Consider the following 10,584-nt stretch of genomic DNA (forward strand, 5'->3'; position numbering starts at 1 on the left):
AAAGTTAGTAAAGGGTATTGCCTGGATCTTTCAATGCAAAGGATCATCAGTGGCCATGGTAATGCCTATAGAGACTTCCAGGTATCAGTATATTCTGCTACCATGTAGATATCATAGCTGTTTGGATCCAGTTAATAAGGTGTCAAACCCTTCCGTCATTGTTCTACCATTTGAAGTATTCACATAGCTATGATTTCCTTGTAAATTCTATCAGATAACTCATCAACAAATACATGATTAAATGGTAAGTAATCCAGTTGGCAGACATTTTAATTTTAAAACATAGGTCCCTAACTCTACTTTAGCTAAATTTATTTTGTACCACTAGTTGTTTTAGAAGTATTGAGTCTTTCATTTAATGAATATGTGTTGAATATTTTATTCTGAAGGAGACACTCTGTTAAACTTTTGGGATTCAAAAGTAAATAATATACAGTATATGTTTTCAAGTCTAATTGGTAAAACTTAATCTAAACAGATAATTAAAAATAATGGCATTTTGTTGATACTTTACTCAGTATTGTTCTGTATCTAATTTCTCTGAGGACCTCTACCTGAGTTTTAGGCCCATTTTGGTTTCTCAAAGGGTCAAGTTTCATGTTTATTACTTGGCAGAAGTCAGCTAACATACTAGACAGAGTTAAAGCAAAAGTTTTGAATTTTCAGTTTTGATACACTTTTATTTTCTCTCTCTTTTTTATTTTTAGTTTTTGTCATAAGATCTGTGCACTCACTGAAGAGATACAGGGAGAGAAAGAGAGAGGTAAAGTGTGAAATAACCCTTCACAGGGGGGATGGCCATACCGCAATCCCTTCTCTGGAGATTTTGGGCATGTACGTTCACATGCCTAGCGTGAATTTCAAGTCACCTGGTCTAGGACTTGAACTGTGGTTGGCCATGTGGGAATCCAGAACCCTAACTACCATGCCACCTACTAACCTCAATTATTCTCTTTTTAATCTTCACTAGTTTTACTAGAATGTGCTATATTTAATTAATATGGTACATAGAGGAAGACAAAAAAAAGGGCTACTAATCACATGCTCAATTCTGCTTAAATTCTACTTTAAAAGACGGCTGAATAGACGTGTTATTAAAAGAAACACAAAACAAAGCCTTGCTTTTATAACTTCCTAAAATAATTATGATGTGGGTGAATATTAGTTTAAATTTTGTTACTGGTTCAACAATTTTGGGGAAAATGACATTGTGGAATAATAATTCTAAGAAACTATAGCAGAATACACATTTGGCATTTCATTTAGAGTAAAAAAGTGAGGCAGTGATTCACTTGGAAGACTTAAATATTGTTTCTTACTTGGCATAACTCTGACTCCCAGATGTATCAGACACATTCAACAGAGCCAAACTACCCAATTGGAAAAGTGAACAGTATGATCCAAGTCAACTAATTCAATTTCATGCTTATTTTTAACCTATAGAGATTACATCCAGCAGTGGAGGAAGAACTTTTAATTAAACAAGACTTCTTCTGCCTAGGCACCACTTTATCACTAATTGTTTCTGTGCTTCTGAGTAGAGTTCATGATCTTCACATAAAGATGCCACCTTTGGATTATACTTTGGATTATATAGGTCTTTAAGATTAACGTTTTTTTTTTCCACCCAAGAATTTATTATTCTATAAATGAAGTATTAGTGTTAACATTTTCATAAAAGAACAGAGCATTCACTAGGAAAAATAAATGTAAAGTGTCAAAGGTTCTTGAAAATTCAACAAGAAACCTAGGATATACCTGGTATTACATTTTCTCTTTCCTTAGGTAAAATTTATCTTGCCATAAGTGTTGTCTAGGCTTTTGTGCTCTTTTTATGAGTTAAATAATCTTAAGAGACTATCCCTACCTAATATGAACCATCTTTAGAAATACTTGCTTTTCACATACTCACTAATCAATTTTATTTGTTTTAGAGATAGATATTTAATAAATAGAAGAACATAATTTCTTGAAACTTATCATAATAAGTAGTTTTATTAGATTAATTTCCTTGACCAATGAAAGATATAATTTCCTTCAATGTAAAATATGTTGGCAACAATTAAGGGATCAAAGTTTCTTTGAACTAAGTATTTAAACCTCAGGGAAAAGAAAGTATCTCTAGATGTTTAATCTTAACCAAATAATTTAAAAATGCAAAATGAGACTGTCACTCTGTGATATTGGAAATGATGAAGTCTTGATATAATTAATTTCATATTCATTTTTCTGTTCTCAAAATATGTTTCTGGCAGCACCCAAGTTGGAATTAAAAGAAATTTCTGTGATAAAAAAGTACGCATACGTCAAGAGCTTTGTAGATCACAGAATCCTTCAACTTTCCGATGATCATTGTACTGGAACAATTAGTAAGTGAGTTAAGCCACTGAATTAAGATAAAAATGAAATGGCTGGCTCATTAAAACTGCAATTTGAAGAAATCACAATGCCTCAATAAACTTCTCAATATAGCCCAGTTGAGATGAGATGGATCACTAAACCTGCTCAGAGAAATACTGAATGGCTCCACTGCCAATACCTGCTCTAGCCATATCCGAGAACCTTATTTTTGCTATTACCTACTTCTAAAGACGGCCATTTCCTTAGGTAACAAGACTTATAATCTCTTATGATATCAATATTCAAATGTTTTACTTGATTCATAATTATCTCTCTTGACTTCATCTTTAAATTAACATGAGGAAATGTACACACACATAAAATTTTAATATTTATTATAATATAAGCACTATGAGAAGAATGAAACATAACTGATAGCAGTTTTTTTCTGCCATGAACAGAACTGTGCCTCCACCCCCAAATTTATATATTTAAGCTCTATCCCTTAATGTGATGGTATTTATATATGGGAACTTAGAGATAATTAAATAAGGTCTTGAGTGTGGGATCTTCATGATGGGATTAGTGTCCTTATTATAGAAGATATTAGAAAACTTACTTTGTAAGGAAAGGCCATGTGTACATTGAGAAGGTAGCTGCTTGTAAGCCAGGAAGAGAAGCTTAATCATATCCAACCATGCTGGCACTCTAATCTCAGACTTCTACCCTTTATAACTATGAGAGAATAAATTCCTGTTGTTTAAGTCACCCACTCTATACATTTTGTTATGGCAGTCCAAGTTGACCAAAGGTTACTGCAGTAACAAATACTTAAAAATGTGAAAGTGGCTTTGGAAGTGGGTGATGAGTAAAGACTAGAAGATTTTTCAGTTGCATACTAGAAATATGTATGCTAAGGGGACTAGCAGATGGTGTAATGGTTAAGTCTCTGTACTCCCACAGTCAACCGTGGTTCAAGTCCTGAACCCATTGGCTTAAACCTCATGCTGGGCACATATGTGTGTGTGCGTAAGATCCCAAAAGGAGAATGAAGAAGGTATTGTGGCGTGGCCATCCCCCTTGGGGGTGATTTCTTGCTTTCTGTCTCTCTGTCTCTCCAGCAAGCACACACACCCTATAGAAAAAAAATCTCTCTTAAAAAAAAACAGAAATATGTATGCTAAGGGTGTTTCTGGTAAGGTCTTGGACAGAAGTGCAGAATATCTTATTGGAAACTAAAGGGAAGGTGATCCTTGTTATAAAGTGGCAAAAAATTTAAACTGTGTTCTAGAGTTTTACGAGAAGTAGAACTTGTGAATGATTAGATTGAATATTTAGCTGAGGACATTTCTAAAGAAAGTATTGAAGGGTTACTTTGGTTTCTCCTAATTGATTGTAATAAAATGTGAAAGGAGAGAGACTAATTGGAGAAGGAATTGTTAAGCAAAAAGGACCAGAACTTAAAGTTTTGGAAAATTCTTATCCTATCAGTATTGCTAAAACTTAGAAAGCTTGTTCTGAAGGGAATATTAGGACTATAGTCAAAGAAACATTTTCCAATGCTTATTAAATTATCTTAGTAGAAATACTTTCAGTTTGAATTTAAGAGGATGGAGATAGGATGAAATGAAGGAAGGCTATTAAAATTTTTGGATTTAATTAGACAGGACAATAAAACTATTTGGCTATAAACATGCTCTGTTCTTCAAGAAGACAGAAAATGGGGGCTGGATCCATAGTTTAGTGCTTAAGGAGCCAGATACCACATGGCCAACCACAGTTCAAGTACTGGCCACAGTACCTTGAAAAATACACCAGGTACTCATGCATGCCCTAAATCCCAATAGGGTGGAGAAATGGAGAAGGGATTGTGACAAGAGCACACCCCATTGTGGGGTGCTTTCTCTCTCTCTTTCTCTCTCTGTTCCTTTCTCCTTCTTTCTTTGGTTAGAGCATGAGACCTCGGGGGTTGGGGGTGAGGTTTGAAGAAGAGGGAAAATGACCTCAAATGTGAATATTCAGAGATCAAGTCCACTGCTTTGACAATTTAGAAGTAAAGCAAAGTTGGGACCAGCAGTTAGTGTAATGGCTATGTCGCTGGACTCCCATGTAGTCGACGGCAGTTTGAGTCCCAGACCCAGCAGCTTAAACTCGCACTGGGTGCATGTGCCTGCGTGCCCAAGATCCCAAGAGCAGAATGGAGGAGAAGGGATTGTGGCGTGCCTATCCCCCCTGGGGGGTGATTTCCCACTTTCTGTTTCTCTGTCTCTCGTTGTCTTTCTGGTGAGCACACACGTCCTATAGCAAAAACCTCTCCCAAAAAAAGAAAAAAAGAAGAAGTAAAGCAAAGTTTCATACAATTCTTTGTTAGAGAGATTGACATTTTTTGGGCTGACTGTTGTATTTTCTATTAGAAGGTCTATTTGCATGCTTTGTGAAATATAATCACATTTCTTAATTTTGGAAATTTCTGTCATAACTATATTTCTGATTCTTCTTACAAAATGTTGAAACTATTTTACATTATGCCATTTCTGAAATATAGAAGCATAATTTAATGACTCAAAGCTGCCTGCAAATATTTGTGCTCAAGTTATAATTTAGAGGGAGGCAGCAGTCATATTATTGCTAAAAGTCATAAATTTTGTTTATTCACTAGTGACCCTGTAATTGCCAGTTGAATAAGAAAATTTACAAAGTAGAACATTGAATACTTGGAATTTTTAAAATAAATTCAAGGGCAAATATTTAAGGTGGGAAGAAGGAATCTCCCTGTAAAACCTTATTAAAAAATATTAAAAGAATGAAATAAAAAAAAGAAAGAGAAAGAAAATATGTAAAATTAACAATACAAAGTCATATAAAACATGAGACAGGGAAGCTTTTAAAAATAACAAACTACTGTGGAGGTTAAGGTGACTAGATCTTGTGTAGCTGACTTCGTGGTTTCCCCAGCGACTTGAAAATCATGCTGGGTGTGTGTGCATGCATGCCCAAAATCTCAAATGGATAATAGATGAGAAGGGATTGTGGTGTGGCTATCCCCCTTGAGGGATGATTTTTTACTTTCCCTCTTTGCTCCCTGTCTCTGTTTCTACAGCTAGCCCAAGTACCCTATAGTGAAAACAAAAACAAAAAGAAAACAAAACAAAACTCTGATATACAATTCTCTGCTTATAGATTTCAAAAACTTAAAGTATTGATTTTCTGGGAAAAACCAAATGGCTAAATATTATCTCAAGATGTAGAAAAATGCTTTCTGAAATATAATAGCATCAGTGACTGTGGAAGAAACCCAGAGAGCTGTCAAATAATTAGCTATTAAAAATGAAAGATTTTTTTCTTTCTTTTTTCTTAATTATTTATTTATTTTTTTCTTTTAGATTTTTGTTTAGAACATGTGTACTTGCCAGAGAGAGAGAGAGAGTGACAGGGAAAGTGAGAAATCATCCCCGGGGGGATGCGGGATGGGCACACCACAATCCCTTCCCTTCCAGTCTCCTCCTGGGATCTTGTTCATATACACATCACATGCTTCTGGCGTGATTTTCAAGCCACCTTGTCTGGGAATCAAACTGTGGTCAGCCACATATGAGTCCAGTGACATAACTGTGAAGCCATCTGCTGGCCCGCTGTTATTTATTTATTTATTGCAGAGATTTTTGCCATAGGGCGTATAAATGTGCTGGAAAAACAGAGAGACAGAGAGACAAAAAGTGAGAAATCACTTCCCAGGGGGCATGGCCATGTCACAATCCCTTCTCCTGCGTTCTCCTCTTGGGATTTTGGGCACACACACGCACCCAGAGTTAGTTTTAAACCAACAGGTCCGAGACTTGAAACACAGTTGACTTCGTGGGACTCCAGTGATGTTAGCATTATGCCATTTGCTGGTTTCTGTTGTTTTTAAAGACAGAGTCTTGCTATGTCACAATCCTGCCTCAGTCTTTTAGCTGGAACTACATGTACATACCCCTACACAGGCTCTCTACGATAAGATCTTGCTATGCTACTCAGACCAGACTTGAGATCATGATTTTTCTGCCTTGGTCCATCTGAATTGCTGGGATTATAGGCATATGACACTATATATGGCCTTTATATTGGTCTAGGAATTGAACCCAGCCTGTGCAACATGGTGTTTTAGCAGCACATGCCATGTGTAGCTGGACCCCAGATAGTTTTGTATTTGAATTTTACAATATTTCAGGTACAAATATATTTATTATTTTATGTAGAAATCATTTCACAATGCAGAATAAAGGGGAACAAATTTTACTTATAGCTTTAATATAGCATACTTCTCATAAAACCTGACAAATATAGCACAATATAGTAAACAGATTAGTTATACTTGTGTATACTTTATAATTTTGCAAATAATCCTACATAAAATGCCATTGAAGAAATATAGAAATAGATTGAAAGATGTCATATCACTAATGAATACAGTTTATCACAGGAATACAAGGATGGTTAGGGCCTTCCTGTCCGACATCTTAGCGAGGCTGTGGTGGCCGCAGCTGCTCTCCTGGCTTCGCGATGCTGCCCAAGGAAGACAAGAAGAAGAAAGATGCTGGAAAGTTGGCCATGAAGGACAAAGGTCCAGTGAACAAATCTGGCGGCAAGGCCAAAAAGAAGAAGTGGTCCAAAGGCAAAGTTCCGGACAAGCTCCATAACCTGGTCTTGTTTGACAAAGCTACATATGACAAACTCTGCAAGGAAGTTCCCAACTGTAAGCTCATAACCCCGGCTGTGGTTTCTGAAAGGCTCAAGATCCCTGGTTCCCTGGTCAGGGCAGCACTTCAGGAGCTTCTTAGTAAAGGACTTATCAAACTAGTTTCAAAGCACAGAGCACAAGTAATTTACACCAGAAATACCAAGGGTGGAGATGCCCCAGCTGCTGGTGAAGATGCATAAACAGGCACAACCAACTGTACATTTGGAAAAATAAAATTTATTAAACCAAAAAAAAGGTCGTTAGGTATTAAGAAATGAAATAGTAATATTAATAGATCAAGAGACAAAATATTTAGTTTATAATATAGTTAACATAATTCAATATCAATTAATGATAAATAGGCTGTAACAGTAAGAAGTATATAAATATTATATATACATATATATATGTTTTTACCATAGGGCATGTGCACTCACCAGAGAGAAACAGAGAGAGACAGTGAGAGGGAAAGTGAGTGGGAGATCATCTCCTGAGGGGGAAGGCCATGCTGCAATCTCCTCTCCTTCATTCTCCTCCTGGAATTTTGGGCGTGCACACACACAAGCCCGGCATGGTTTTCAAGTCACCGGGTCTGTAACTTAAATTGCAGTTTACCATGTGGGAGTCCAGCACCATAACTCCCACGCTACCTGATGTTCCCAAGACCTTTTTCTTTTTCTCCTTCTTTTTGTTTCTTTTCTTTCCTTTCCTTCTCTTTTTTTTTTTTCAAGTTTATTTCCTCCATGAGGAAAGAGACAAGCATCCTGACAGGGTCCTCTTACGATAATGCTACTACCAGCTTCAGACAGCCAGGATCATGAAGATCTATGTGCACACAGAGACTCTAAGGTGTGAACACAGGACCTTCCCATATGGATCCAGCATCACAGAACAGTGCATTATCACTGTGCCACCATACTGGTCCAGTTATTTTCATTTTTAATATAATAATGAAAAACTATTTTAAAATCAGCATTACATTCAATAATTAAATCCTAAGGACATTTTTGTTAATATCCAAAAAAAAGTTTTGAGCGATTCACTAATAAAAATGAACTCACTGTTAGCTTAGTCTGTTTGGACTGTTATAACAAAATACTATAGCCTGGGTAGCTTATAAACCATAGAAGTTTATTTTTCCCAGTTCTGGAGGCTGAGAGGTACAAGATCACACTATTAACAGATTCAATGTCTGGTGAGGGCCCTTTTCCCGGTATATAGGGTAGAGCCTTCTTGCTGTGTCATCATGTGGGAAGGAGCAAACAAAATACCTTGGGCATATTTTATAAGGGCTCTAATCAAATTCAGAAGGCCTCCATCCTGTCATATGATTGCTTCCCAAAGACCCTACTTCTTAGTGATTTCAAATTGATCATTAAGTTTCAACATATAAATTTAGAGGATGGTGCACAAACTTTTTGACAATAGAACCAATCAACCAACCAGACAAATCCCAAAATAAGAAGAAAGAACTTTGGAAAAGAGGACATAAAAGTATACTTATTTGAAAATTGTTAAATTAGATAACTTCAGAGACTTAAGTGAAAAATGATTGAAACTCAGAGGAATTCATTGAAGTAGACCCAGAAGGCAGTAAACTTTCTCTGTATGGGACCAGACAGTAGATATTTTAAGTCTTTAATAGCTGTACACTGTCTACTAAGTAATAAAACAAAAACACCAAAGAATACACTTAACAGGATATGTGCATGACCAATATGGCTAAGATTATAAAATTTACTCAGGAGCAGAAAGGGTTACATGAATATTAAATGAAAAACCATGGTGTTTTATAACCTATATGTTGTGATGATGCCATTTCTTTCCAAATACAACATAGAATTAAAGAAATTCCAGCAGGATTTTTATTTTTTGAAGTAATGGTATTTCTAAAATTTAATGGGGAAAAATAACCATAAGGGACAACAAATAATTTCTGACTAAAAAAAGGAGAGAGCTTGGCATAGTAACTTTTTGATGCTTTTGGCTAAAGGTAACTGAAAATATGTCCTAAAATTAATTTTTAATTTTTTTTGTTAAGGGGTACATGCACTTATAAGAAAGAGAGAGAGAGAGAGAGAGAGAGAGAGAGAGAGAGAGAGAGAGAGAGAGAGAATTCTCCAATGGTACGTGGTCACACTGAAATTTTTTTCTCCCACTTCTACATCCTGTCAGGATTCTGAACATGCATGCACATGCACCTGGAACATTTTTCAAGTTGCTGGGACTGAGATTTGAACCATTGTTAGCCATATGACATCCAGCTGTCTATGCACAGGGCTTAACCATTGGGCTATGGGGCAAGGCAGTCTAAAAATGTTTTAAACATTATGGAGATGTATTGACTCATATAACTGGAAATTAAGAGGTAGATTGGGTTCAGCTTTGACTTAATCTAGTCTTTCCAGAACTACTTTTTAAAAAAATTTAGTTATTATCCTCATAATCTTGCTTATATTACATTGAATCACATATAAATTTACAGTGTATTACATTTCTTTTTCCAGAAGGAATACCATGCATGTCAGTCAATACAGAGACATTAAAATCCCCATTTCCTTATCCAATATTTTTTCCAATCATTATTATTATTATTCCAATTATTTTTTAAACAGTCAATCACTATTTCTCATTTTGTTTGTAAAAAGACTTTATCCAACATGAAATACTTCTCAGAACAAACCAGTTGAGAATACTATACACGTCATCATCAACAGGTAATAAACCATATCTGTGTCCTACTAATGTCATGCCTCTCTATTTGTTCTCTTGCTATCTTTCTCTATACTCTCCTTTTCTTCCCCCCCCACCCCATTCCACACTGTCTTATCCTCGTTAAGTATTTTCACTGCTTTTATGCCCTCCAATATTTCACTCTCTACCTTAGAGTGCGGATACTAGGTAAATATTACGTGGAGTGGATACATACAATTTCTTTCTTTCATAGCCTGGCTTGCTTCAATCAGCAATAGATACTCCATATCTGACCACTTTCTATCAAATGCCAGGATCTTGCTACTTTTTATGGCTGAGTAGTATTCCATAGAGTATATATGCCACACTTCTCCAATCCATTCATCAGTTTGTGGACATTTAGGCTGGTTCCATGTCTTGGCAATCGTGAGTAATGCTGCAATAAGCGTTGATGTGCAAGCACTTTTCTGACTGAGTGTTCTCCTGTCCTTTGCGTAGATACCCAGAAGTGGGATTGCTGGATCAAATGGTAGTTCTATTTGTAGATCTTTGAGGAACCTCCATATTGTTCTCCACAGTGGCTGAGCCAGTTTACATCCCCACCAACAGTGTAGGAGGGTTCCCTTTTCACCACATCACATCCCCACCAACACTTAGCAGGTTTTTTATTCTTAATCTTTGCCATTCTGACAGGGGTTAGGTGGTATCTCATTGTGGTTTTTATCTGCATCTCCCTTATGATGAGGGATGTTGAGCATTTCCTCATATGCTTTTTGGCTGTTCATATGTCTTCCTTAGAGAGATTTTTGTTCAGCTCATTTTCCCATCTT

The 10,584-nt window shown here is 36.2% G+C and overlaps 1 pseudogene; it reads left to right on the forward strand.

Moving 5' to 3' along the window:
* Positions 1-6,829: 6,829 nt before the first annotated feature.
* On the forward strand, positions 6,830-7,315 carry LOC102477163 (40S ribosomal protein S25 pseudogene; annotated as a pseudogene).
* Positions 7,316-10,584: the final 3,269 nt, after the last annotated feature.

This window comes from Tupaia chinensis, unplaced genomic scaffold (genome assembly GCF_000334495.1).
Source record: "Tupaia chinensis unplaced genomic scaffold, TupChi_1.0 Scaffold144482_1, whole genome shotgun sequence".
Taxonomy (NCBI): Eukaryota; Metazoa; Chordata; class Mammalia; order Scandentia; family Tupaiidae; genus Tupaia; species Tupaia belangeri.